This window comes from Acanthochromis polyacanthus, chromosome 23 (genome assembly GCF_021347895.1).
Source record: "Acanthochromis polyacanthus isolate Apoly-LR-REF ecotype Palm Island chromosome 23, KAUST_Apoly_ChrSc, whole genome shotgun sequence".
NCBI classification, from domain to species: Eukaryota; Metazoa; Chordata; class Actinopteri; family Pomacentridae; genus Acanthochromis; species Acanthochromis polyacanthus.
Genome location: NC_067135.1, coordinates 27435506 through 27448439, shown reverse-complemented (window position 1 = coordinate 27448439; position 12934 = coordinate 27435506). Strand labels below are relative to the sequence as shown.

Below are 12934 nucleotides of genomic sequence, written 5' to 3'. Positions count from 1 at the left end.
AACGTAGCCCCTATGCACACTATAATAAAACAAGTCGACTACTGGGGGGGGAGGGTCTTATTGAAGTCCATGTAAATATGTACATAGTTCGTTGGTTGCTGTAAAAAAATCCTAAAAACAGGTGTTAAAAACAAGCTAAAAAATCCAACTCATATGCTAAGTTAAGCTAAAATTCATAGGCTAAAGATAGTCATACTTACCTGATGTACTTACCTGGACCACGGGAACCTGTAAAAAAGAGAAAAGCATTTTAATTACTTACCAAATTTAAAGGGTAGACCCAAGAAGCGTGTCCCCTATTGTTGAGGTAGACCCAAGAAGCGTGTCACCTGAAAGGAAGAGAATAAGCCAAGTCGGTTATTAATGACGCCAAGTTGAGCACAACTAATAAGCCAAGTCGGTTATCAATGAAGCTAAATTGAGCACAACTAATTATAATGCTTTTCTAAAATAAGCCAGGACCAGTGGGTCTTGTGAGCCCATTTGGTGGCGGCCTGGGTCCCTGGTGGTGGATCTCAAGCTGAGGATGGACAGTGCACCTAGGTTCCCCTCTTAGGAGGGGGCCTAATATCTAAACCTATCCAGCCCGTGCCTCCTCGGTCGGGGTCCATTACTGGGGACCCCGGCCTTTAAAGACAATTCGGTCTAATTGGACAGTGGAGTGGGACATTGGACCCCTACACACCCTAATCTGGGATTTTTTCTAACCACAACCTCTCCCACATCCTGTCCCTGACCCCAAATCCCTAACCTTAAGGTCAGTGGCTGGTTCCCTGACCCTAACCCCGCCCCCTAACCCTAAGTCCAACCCCTTCCCTATTTAAAAACTAAGTATATGTTTAAAAGCTAAGTATAAGTTTAAAAAGCTAAGTATAAGCGCATTGGAAGCTAAGTATAAGTTAAAAACCAAGTAAGTGTATTTCAAAAACCAAGTATGGGATTTTACAAACTAAGTATAGTTGATGGAAACGCCAAGTCAGGCTCATTTTGCTTTGGGACTTCGGGGTGGCAACATCTCCGGGACTTTGCTCCCGGGGATCTTTGTATGGGGATAGTGTGCAGGGCCTGAAGAAGACCCGAATGGAGGTCGAAACGTAGCCCCTATGCACACTATAATAAAACAAGTCGACTACTGGGGGGGGAGGGTCTTATTGAAGTCCATGTAAATATGTACATAGTTCGTTGGTTGCTGTAAAAAAATCCTAAAAACAGGTGTTAAAAACAAGCTAAAAAATCCAACTCATATGCTAAGTTAAGCTAAAATTCATAGGCTAAAGATAGTCATACTTACCTGATGTACTTACCTGGACCACGGGAACCTGTAAAAAAGAGAAAAGCATTTTAATTACTTACCAAATTTAAAGGGTAGACCCAAGAAGCGTGTCCCCTATTGTTGAGGTAGACCCAAGAAGCGTGTCACCTGAAAGGAAGAGAATAAGCCAAGTCGGTTATTAATGACGCCAAGTTGAGCACAACTAATAAGCCAAGTCGGTTATCAATGAAGCTAAATTGAGCACAACTAATTATAATGCTTTTCTAAAATAAGCCAGGACCAGTGGGTCTTGTGAGCCCATTTGGTGGCGGCCTGGGTCCCTGGTGGTGGATCTCAAGCTGAGGATGGACAGTGCACCTAGGTTCCCCTCTTAGGAGGGGGCCTAATATCTAAACCTATCCAGCCCGTGCCTCCTCGGTCGGGGTCCATTACTGGGGACCCCGGCCTTTAAAGACAATTCGGTCTAATTGGACAGTGGAGTGGGACATTGGACCCCTACACACCCTAATCTGGGATTTTTTCTAACCACAACCTCTCCCACATCCTGTCCCTGACCCCAAATCCCTAACCTTAAGGTCAGTGGCTGGTTCCCTGACCCTAACCCCGCCCCCTAACCCTAAGTCCAACCCCTTCCCTATTTAAAAACTAAGTATATGTTTAAAAGCTAAGTATAAGTTTAAAAAGCTAAGTATAAGCGCATTGGAAGCTAAGTATAAGTTAAAAACCAAGTAAGTGTATTTCAAAAACCAAGTATGGGATTTTACAAACTAAGTATAGTTGATGGAAACGCCAAGTCAGGCTCATTTTGCTTTGGGACTTCGGGGTGGCAACATCTCCGGGACTTTGCTCCCGGGGATCTTTGTATGGGGATAGTGTGCAGGGCCTGAAGAAGACCCGAATGGAGGTCGAAACGTAGCCCCTATGCACACTATAATAAAACAAGTCGACTACTGGGGGGGAGGGTCTTATTGAAGTCCATGTAAATATGTACATAGTTCGTTGGTTGCTGTAAAAAAATCCTAAAAACAGGTGTTAAAAACAAGCTAAAAAATCCAACTCATATGCTAAGTTAAGCTAAAATTCATAGGCTAAAGATAGTCATACTTACCTGATGTACTTACCTGGACCACGGGAACCTGTAAAAAAGAGAAAAGCATTTTAATTACTTACCAAATTTAAAGGGTAGACCCAAGAAGCGTGTCCCCTATTGTTGAGGTAGACCCAAGAAGCGTGTCACCTGAAAGGAAGAGAATAAGCCAAGTCGGTTATTAATGACGCCAAGTTGAGCACAACTAATAAGCCAAGTCGGTTATCAATGAAGCTAAATTGAGCACAACTAATTATAATGCTTTTCTAAAATAAGCCAGGACCAGTGGGTCTTGTGAGCCCATTTGGTGGCGGCCTGGGTCCCTGGTGGTGGATCTCAAGCTGAGGATGGACAGTGCACCTAGGTTCCCCTCTTAGGAGGGGGCCTAATATCTAAACCTATCCAGCCCGTGCCTCCTCGGTCGGGGTCCATTACTGGGGACCCCGGCCTTTAAAGACAATTCGGTCTAATTGGACAGTGGAGTGGGACATTGGACCCCTACACACCCTAATCTGGGATTTTTTCTAACCACAACCTCTCCCACATCCTGTCCCTGACCCCAAATCCCTAACCTTAAGGTCAGTGGCTGGTTCCCTGACCCTAACCCCGCCCCCTAACCCTAAGTCCAACCCCTTCCCTATTTAAAAACTAAGTATATGTTTAAAAGCTAAGTATAAGTTTAAAAAGCTAAGTATAAGCGCATTGGAAGCTAAGTATAAGTTAAAAACCAAGTAAGTGTATTTCAAAAACCAAGTATGGGATTTTACAAACTAAGTATAGTTGATGGAAACGCCAAGTCAGGCTCATTTTGCTTTGGGACTTCGGGGTGGCAACATCTCCGGGACTTTGCTCCCGGGGATCTTTGTATGGGGATAGTGTGCAGGGCCTGAAGAAGACCCGAATGGAGGTCGAAACGTAGCCCCTATGCACACTATAATAAAACAAGTCGACTACTGGGGGGGAGGGTCTTATTGAAGTCCATGTAAATATGTACATAGTTCGTTGGTTGCTGTAAAAAAATCCTAAAAACAGGTGTTAAAAACAAGCTAAAAAATCCAACTCATATGCTAAGTTAAGCTAAAATTCATAGGCTAAAGATAGTCATACTTACCTGATGTACTTACCTGGACCACGGGAACCTGTAAAAAAGAGAAAAGCATTTTAATTACTTACCAAATTTAAAGGGTAGACCCAAGAAGCGTGTCCCCTATTGTTGAGGTAGACCCAAGAAGCGTGTCACCTGAAAGGAAGAGAATAAGCCAAGTCGGTTATTAATGACGCCAAGTTGAGCACAACTAATAAGCCAAGTCGGTTATCAATGAAGCTAAATTGAGCACAACTAATTATAATGCTTTTCTAAAATAAGCCAGGACCAGTGGGTCTTGTGAGCCCATTTGGTGGCGGCCTGGGTCCCTGGTGGTGGATCTCAAGCTGAGGATGGACAGTGCACCTAGGTTCCCCTCTTAGGAGGGGGCCTAATATCTAAACCTATCCAGCCCGTGCCTCCTCGGTCGGGGTCCATTACTGGGGACCCCGGCCTTTAAAGACAATTCGGTCTAATTGGACAGTGGAGTGGGACATTGGACCCCTACACACCCTAATCTGGGATTTTTTCTAACCACAACCTCTCCCACATCCTGTCCCTGACCCCAAATCCCTAACCTTAAGGTCAGTGGCTGGTTCCCTGACCCTAACCCCGCCCCCTAACCCTAAGTCCAACCCCTTCCCTATTTAAAAACTAAGTATATGTTTAAAAGCTAAGTATAAGTTTAAAAAGCTAAGTATAAGCGCATTGGAAGCTAAGTATAAGTTAAAAACCAAGTAAGTGTATTTCAAAAACCAAGTATGGGATTTTACAAACTAAGTATAGTTGATGGAAACGCCAAGTCAGGCTCATTTTGCTTTGGGACTTCGGGGTGGCAACATCTCCGGGACTTTGCTCCCGGGGATCTTTGTATGGGGATAGTGTGCAGGGCCTGAAGAAGACCCGAATGGAGGTCGAAACGTAGCCCCTATGCACACTATAATAAAACAAGTCGACTACTGGGGGGGGAGGGTCTTATTGAAGTCCATGTAAATATGTACATAGTTCGTTGGTTGCTGTAAAAAAATCCTAAAAACAGGTGTTAAAAACAAGCTAAAAAATCCAACTCATATGCTAAGTTAAGCTAAAATTCATAGGCTAAAGATAGTCATACTTACCTGATGTACTTACCTGGACCACGGGAACCTGTAAAAAAGAGAAAAGCATTTTAATTACTTACCAAATTTAAAGGGTAGACCCAAGAAGCGTGTCCCCTATTGTTGAGGTAGACCCAAGAAGCGTGTCACCTGAAAGGAAGAGAATAAGCCAAGTCGGTTATTAATGACGCCAAGTTGAGCACAACTAATAAGCCAAGTCGGTTATCAATGAAGCTAAATTGAGCACAACTAATTATAATGCTTTTCTAAAATAAGCCAGGACCAGTGGGTCTTGTGAGCCCATTTGGTGGCGGCCTGGGTCCCTGGTGGTGGATCTCAAGCTGAGGATGGACAGTGCACCTAGGTTCCCCTCTTAGGAGGGGGCCTAATATCTAAACCTAACCCTAACCCTAACCCTAACCCTAACCCTACCTAACCCTAACCCTAACCCTAACCCTAACCCTGACCCTCCCCTAAACCCAAATAATTGGAGATAAAAACATTTAAAATTAAAGGAAAAAACACCTAAAAACAAGAGGTCAAAGGTCAAGTATGATTGCAATTCATGGGTAATATAAAGGTCAAAGGTTAAAATTAATGGGAATTCATTGGAGATCAGGTTTTAAAATTCATATACTTAAAAAATAGTCACATTGGTGAAAGATGTTAAAAGATAATTTTATTTGGAGCCTAAATCGAGGGATGAATATTAACCACAACATGAGGAAAAATCTGACAGAAGGAAAAAGTTTGGAGTTGAGGCAAAAAGCATTGGCAGGTCTATAAGCTAAATTAAGTTTAATAATACCCCTAAGATCGAATCTGAATCTAAATAAAGGGAAGGATGCCAAATCGGCGTAAGCTCAAGCAGAGCTAATTCAAGCCAATCGCCAATTGCTAACATGAAAAATAATTTCAAGAAGTTGGCTGATTCTTCTATGGGCAGGGAAGATGTCAAGCCTAAGATGGAAGCACAAAGAACAATTATGTTTAAAACAATTCACCAAAAGTTTGACAAAATTGGACACAAAGAAAAGTAAAACCTGAAAACCAATACTTACCTGAAACACTTACCTTAATCCGGACCGGGGAAACCTGTAAAAAAGGAAAAAAACAATTAGGAAAACCACAAAAAACCAAATTAGGAACAATTAATTACAAAGGGAAGAAGTGTTTTAATTATGTACTTATAAGGATAAGTTTAAAGGGTTGACCCAAGAAGCGGGTCCCCTGAACTTAAAGTATGTAAAGGGTAGACCCAAGTACCAGATCCCCTGTTGAAGGGTCGAACCGGGAAGCGGGTCCCCTATGTTATTTAAAATATGTAAAGGGGAGACCCAAGTAGCGGATCCCCTAAGGGTTGAACCGTGAAGTGCGTCCCCTAATTGGCTAAAACTAAATAAAGTTAATCAATTAAAACAATTTTTTCTAAACACTTACCTTAATCCGGACCGGGAAAACCTGCAAAAAAGAAAACACAATTAGTAAAAACCAAATTTGGAACAACCACAATATACTTACCTTAATCTGGACCTGCAAAAACCTGTAAAAAGAAGAAAAAACAATTAGTAATAAAGCAAAACAGCAAAAAACCAAATTGGGAACACTCTAAAACCTAAAATAACATGGAAAATAAATTCGAAGGGGGCGGAGACAACAAGACTATATAAAGGAGGACAGCATAGGGAGCTCATTTGGGGATAGAACTTTGAAGGGGAAACATCTCTCAGAGTAGCGGGTGACCCACGCCTGATGAAGGCCAAAATAGGGCCGAAACGTAGCGCTAAGGGCACCCAGCAAAGGCCTATTATGGGATGGCTACATGAATAGGGTAAATAATAGGGTTTTTGATTTTAATACATATAAAAACAAATAGTAAATAGCAACCATAAAAAAACATTATTATGTTATGTATACAAAGCCTAAGTGGGCAGCTGATGAGGGCAAGTAGAGCCAGGGTGGGGTGCCCTTCGGAGGGATGGACCGTGCATTCCGGCCCCTCAGGGAGCTTATGGCTTCCTGGGGGGCCAGGGCCCTCTGTAATGGAGGGCTTTCCCCTAAATCCTAACCAGCCAGTGCCTCCCTCCGTTTAGCTTCGGCGGGTGCATCCCACCCCTCCTAAAAAATCTAACCCTTACCCATTCCTATTCCCTAACCTTAACCAGAGCCCCTTACCCTAACACCTAAGCCCTAATCTTAACCCCAATTACTGACCCTAACCCCAATCCACTACTTAGGCCCTAACCTTAAGGACCCTCCCCTAAACCCAAATAATTGGAGATAAAAACATTTAAAATTAAAGGAAAAAACACCTAAAAACAAGAGGTCAAAGGTCAAGTATGATTGCAATTTATGGGTAATATAAAGGTCAAAGGTTAAAAATAATGGGAATTCATTGGAGATCAGGTTTTAAAATTCATATACTTAAAAAATAGTCACATTGGTGAAAGATGTTAAAAGATAATTTTATTTGGAGCCTAAATCGAGGGATGAATATTAACCACAACATGAGGAAAAATCTGACAGAAGGAAAAAGTTTGGAGTTGAGGCAAAAAGCATTGGCAGGTCTATAAGCTAAATTAAGTTTAATAATACCCCTAAGATCGAATCTGAATCTAAATAAAGGGAAGGATGCCAAATCGGCGTAAGCTCAAGCAGAGCTAATTCAAGCCAATCGCCAATTGCTAACATGAAAAATAATTTCAAGAAGTTGGCTGATTCTTCTATGGGCAGGGAAGATGTCAAGCCTAAGATGGAAGCACAAAGAACAATTATGTTTAAAACAATTCACCAAAAGTTTGACAAAATTGGACACAAAGAAAAGTAAAACCTGAAAACCAATACTTACCTGAAACACTTACCTTAATCCGGACCGGGGAAACCTGTAAAAAAGGAAAAAAACAATTAGGAAAACCACAAAAAACCAAATTAGGAACAATTAATTACAAAGGGAAGAAGTGTTTTAATTATGTACTTATAAGGATAAGTTTAAAGGGTTGACCCAAGAAGCGGGTCCCCTGAACTTAAAGTATGTAAAGGGTAGACCCAAGTACCAGATCCCCTGTTGAAGGGTCGAACCGGGAAGCGGGTCCCCTATGTTATTTAAAATATGTAAAGGGGAGACCCAAGTAGCGGATCCCCTAAGGGTTGAACCGTGAAGTGCGTCCCCTAATTGGCTAAAACTAAATAAAGTTAATCAATTAAAACAATTTTTTCTAAACACTTACCTTAATCCGGACCGGGAAAACCTGCAAAAAAGAAAACACAATTAGTAAAAACCAAATTTGGAACAACCACAATATACTTACCTTAATCTGGACCTGCAAAAACCTGTAAAAAGAAGAAAAAACAATTAGTAATAAAGCAAAACAGCAAAAAACCAAATTGGGAACACTCTAAAACCTAAAATAACATGGAAAATAAATTCGAAGGGGGCGGAGACAACAAGACTATATAAAGGAGGACAGCATAGGGAGCTCATTTGGGGATAGAACTTTGAAGGGGAAACATCTCTCAGAGTAGCGGGTGACCCACGCCTGATGAAGGCCAAAATAGGGCCGAAACGTAGCGCTAAGGGCACCCAGCAAAGGCCTATTATGGGATGGCTACATGAATAGGGTAAATAATAGGGTTTTTGATTTTAATACATATAAAAACAAATAGTAAATAGCAACCATAAAAAAACATTATTATGTTATGTATACAAAGCCTAAGTGGGCAGCTGATGAGGGCAAGTAGAGCCAGGGTGGGGTGCCCTTCGGAGGGATGGACCGTGCATTCCGGCCCCTCAGGGAGCTTATGGCTTCCTGGGGGGCCAGGGCCCTCTGTAATGGAGGGCTTTCCCCTAAATCCTAACCAGCCAGTGCCTCCCTCCGTTTAGCTTCGGCGGGTGCATCCCACCCCTCCTAAAAAATCTAACCCTTACCCATTCCTATTCCCTAACCTTAACCAGAGCCCCTTACCCTAACACCTAAGCCCTAATCTTAACCCCAATTACTGACCCTAACCCCAATCCACTACTTAGGCCCTAACCTTAAGGACCCTCCCCTAAACCCAAATAATTGGAGATAAAAACATTTAAAATTAAAGGAAAAAACACCTAAAAACAAGAGGTCAAAGGTCAAGTATGATTGCAATTTATGGGTAATATAAAGGTCAAAGGTTAAAAATAATGGGAATTCATTGGAGATCAGGTTTTAAAATTCATATACTTAAAAAATAGTCACATTGGTGAAAGATGTTAAAAGATAATTTTATTTGGAGCCTAAATCGAGGGATGAATATTAACCACAACATGAGGAAAAATCTGACAGAAGGAAAAAGTTTGGAGTTGAGGCAAAAAGCATTGGCAGGTCTATAAGCTAAATTAAGTTTAATAATACCCCTAAGATCGAATCTGAATCTAAATAAAGGGAAGGATGCCAAATCGGCGTAAGCTCAAGCAGAGCTAATTCAAGCCAATCGCCAATTGCTAACATGAAAAATAATTTCAAGAAGTTGGCTGATTCTTCTATGGGCAGGGAAGATGTCAAGCCTAAGATGGAAGCACAAAGAACAATTATGTTTAAAACAATTCACCAAAAGTTTGACAAAATTGGACACAAAGAAAAGTAAAACCTGAAAACCAATACTTACCTGAAACACTTACCTTAATCCGGACCGGGGAAACCTGTAAAAAAGGAAAAAAACAATTAGGAAAACCACAAAAAACCAAATTAGGAACAATTAATTACAAAGGGAAGAAGTGTTTTAATTATGTACTTATAAGGATAAGTTTAAAGGGTTGACCCAAGAAGCGGGTCCCCTGAACTTAAAGTATGTAAAGGGTAGACCCAAGTACCAGATCCCCTGTTGAAGGGTCGAACCGGGAAGCGGGTCCCCTATGTTATTTAAAATATGTAAAGGGGAGACCCAAGTAGCGGATCCCCTAAGGGTTGAACCGTGAAGTGCGTCCCCTAATTGGCTAAAACTAAATAAAGTTAATCAATTAAAACAATTTTTTCTAAACACTTACCTTAATCCGGACCGGGAAAACCTGCAAAAAAGAAAACACAATTAGTAAAAACCAAATTTGGAACAACCACAATATACTTACCTTAATCTGGACCTGCAAAAACCTGTAAAAAGAAGAAAAAACAATTAGTAATAAAGCAAAACAGCAAAAAACCAAATTGGGAACACTCTAAAACCTAAAATAACATGGAAAATAAATTCGAAGGGGGCGGAGACAACAAGACTATATAAAGGAGGACAGCATAGGGAGCTCATTTGGGGATAGAACTTTGAAGGGGAAACATCTCTCAGAGTAGCGGGTGACCCACGCCTGATGAAGGCCAAAATAGGGCCGAAACGTAGCGCTAAGGGCACCCAGCAAAGGCCTATTATGGGATGGCTACATGAATAGGGTAAATAATAGGGTTTTTGATTTTAATACATATAAAAACAAATAGTAAATAGCAACCATAAAAAACATTATTATGTTATGTATACAAAGCCTAAGTGGGCAGCTGATGAGGGCAAGTAGAGCCAGGGTGGGGTGCCCTTCGGAGGGATGGACCGTGCATTCCGGCCCCTCAGGGAGCTTATGGCTTCCTGGGGGGCCAGGGCCCTCTGTAATGGAGGGCTTTCCCCTAAATCCTAACCAGCCAGTGCCTCCCTCCGTTTAGCTTCGGCGGGTGCATCCCACCCCTCCTAAAAAATCTAACCCTTACCCATTCCTATTCCCTAACCTTAACCAGAGCCCCTTACCCTAACACCTAAGCCCTAATCTTAACCCCAATTACTGACCCTAACCCCAATCCACTACTTAGGCCCTAACCTTAAGGACCCTCCCCTAAACCCAAATAATTGGAGATAAAAACATTTAAAATTAAAGGAAAAAACACCTAAAAACAAGAGGTCAAAGGTCAAGTATGATTGCAATTTATGGGTAATATAAAGGTCAAAGGTTAAAAATAATGGGAATTCATTGGAGATCAGGTTTTAAAATTCATATACTTAAAAAATAGTCACATTGGTGAAAGATGTTAAAAGATAATTTTATTTGGAGCCTAAATCGAGGGATGAATATTAACCACAACATGAGGAAAAATCTGACAGAAGGAAAAAGTTTGGAGTTGAGGCAAAAAGCATTGGCAGGTCTATAAGCTAAATTAAGTTTAATAATACCCCTAAGATCGAATCTGAATCTAAATAAAGGGAAGGATGCCAAATCGGCGTAAGCTCAAGCAGAGCTAATTCAAGCCAATCGCCAATTGCTAACATGAAAAATAATTTCAAGAAGTTGGCTGATTCTTCTATGGGCAGGGAAGATGTCAAGCCTAAGATGGAAGCACAAAGAACAATTATGTTTAAAACAATTCACCAAAAGTTTGACAAAATTGGACACAAAGAAAAGTAAAACCTGAAAACCAATACTTACCTGAAACACTTACCTTAATCCGGACCGGGGAAACCTGTAAAAAAGGAAAAAAACAATTAGGAAAACCACAAAAAACCAAATTAGGAACAATTAATTACAAAGGGAAGAAGTGTTTTAATTATGTACTTATAAGGATAAGTTTAAAGGGTTGACCCAAGAAGCGGGTCCCCTGAACTTAAAGTATGTAAAGGGTAGACCCAAGTACCAGATCCCCTGTTGAAGGGTCGAACCGGGAAGCGGGTCCCCTATGTTATTTAAAATATGTAAAGGGGAGACCCAAGTAGCGGATCCCCTAAGGGTTGAACCGTGAAGTGCGTCCCCTAATTGGCTAAAACTAAATAAAGTTAATCAATTAAAACAATTTTTTCTAAACACTTACCTTAATCCGGACCGGGAAAACCTGCAAAAAAGAAAACACAATTAGTAAAACCAAATTTGGAACAACCACAATATACTTACCTTAATCTGGACCTGCAAAAACCTGTAAAAAGAAGAAAAAACAATTAGTAATAAAGCAAAACAGCAAAAAACCAAATTGGGAACACTCTAAAACCTAAAATAACATGGAAAATAAATTCGAAGGGGGCGGAGACAACAAGACTATATAAAGGAGGACAGCATAGGGAGCTCATTTGGGGATAGAACTTTGAAGGGGAAACATCTCTCAGAGTAGCGGGTGACCCACGCCTGATGAAGGCCAAAATAGGGCCGAAACGTAGCGCTAAGGGCACCCAGCAAAGGCCTATTATGGGATGGCTACATGAATAGGGTAAATAATAGGGTTTTTGATTTTAATACATATAAAAACAAATAGTAAATAGCAACCATAAAAAAACATTATTATGTTATGTATACAAAGCCTAAGTGGGCAGCTGATGAGGGCAAGTAGAGCCAGGGTGGGGTGCCCTTCGGAGGGATGGACCGTGCATTCCGGCCCCTCAGGGAGCTTATGGCTTCCTGGGGGGCCAGGGCCCTCTGTAATGGAGGGCTTTCCCCTAAATCCTAACCAGCCAGTGCCTCCCTCCGTTTAGCTTCGGCGGGTGCATCCCACCCCTCCTAAAAAATCTAACCCTTACCCATTCCTATTCCCTAACCTTAACCAGAGCCCCTTACCCTAACACCTAAGCCCTAATCTTAACCCCAATTACTGACCCTAACCCCAATCCACTACTTAGGCCCTAACCTTAAGGACCCTCCCCTAAACCCAAATAATTGGAGATAAAAACATTTAAAATTAAAGGAAAAAACACCTAAAAACAAGAGGTCAAAGGTCAAGTATGATTGCAATTTATGGGTAATATAAAGGTCAAAGGTTAAAAATAATGGGAATTCATTGGAGATCAGGTTTTAAAATTCATATACTTAAAAAATAGTCACATTGGTGAAAGATGTTAAAAGATAATTTTATTTGGAGCCTAAATCGAGGGATGAATATTAACCACAACATGAGGAAAAATCTGACAGAAGGAAAAAGTTTGGAGTTGAGGCAAAAAGCATTGGCAGGTCTATAAGCTAAATTAAGTTTAATAATACCCTAAGATCGAATCTGAATCTAAATAAAGGGAAGGATGCCAAATCGGCGTAAGCTCAAGCAGAGCTAATTCAAGCCAATCGCCAATTGCTAACATGAAAAATAATTTCAAGAAGTTGGCTGATTCTTCTATGGGCAGGGAAGATGTCAAGCCTAAGATGGAAGCACAAAGAACAATTATGTTTAAAAACAATTCACCAAAAGTTTGACAAAATTGGACACAAAAGAAAAGTAAAACCTGAAAACCAATACTTACCTGAAACACTTACCTTAATCCGGACCGGGGAAACCTGTAAAAAAGGAAAAAAACAATTAGGAAAACCACAAAAAACCAAATTAGGAACAATTAATTACAAAGGGAAGAGTGTTTTAATTATGTACTTATAAGGATAAGTTTAAAGGGTTGACCCAAGAAGCGGGTCCCCTGAACTTAAAGTATGT

The 12934-nt window shown here is 40.9% G+C and overlaps 1 long non-coding RNA gene across 1 annotated transcript; it reads right to left on the bottom strand.

Moving 5' to 3' along the window:
* Positions 1–5092: 5092 nt before the first annotated feature.
* LOC127532382 (uncharacterized) lies at positions 5093–9960 on the bottom strand. The gene is made up of 4 exons (XR_007939765.1): positions 9556–9960; positions 7769–9210; positions 5982–7423; positions 5093–5636 (listed from the first exon to the last, which is right to left on the bottom strand). It is a non-coding gene; the product is annotated as an uncharacterized LOC127532382 (long non-coding RNA).
* Positions 9961–12934: the final 2974 nt, after the last annotated feature.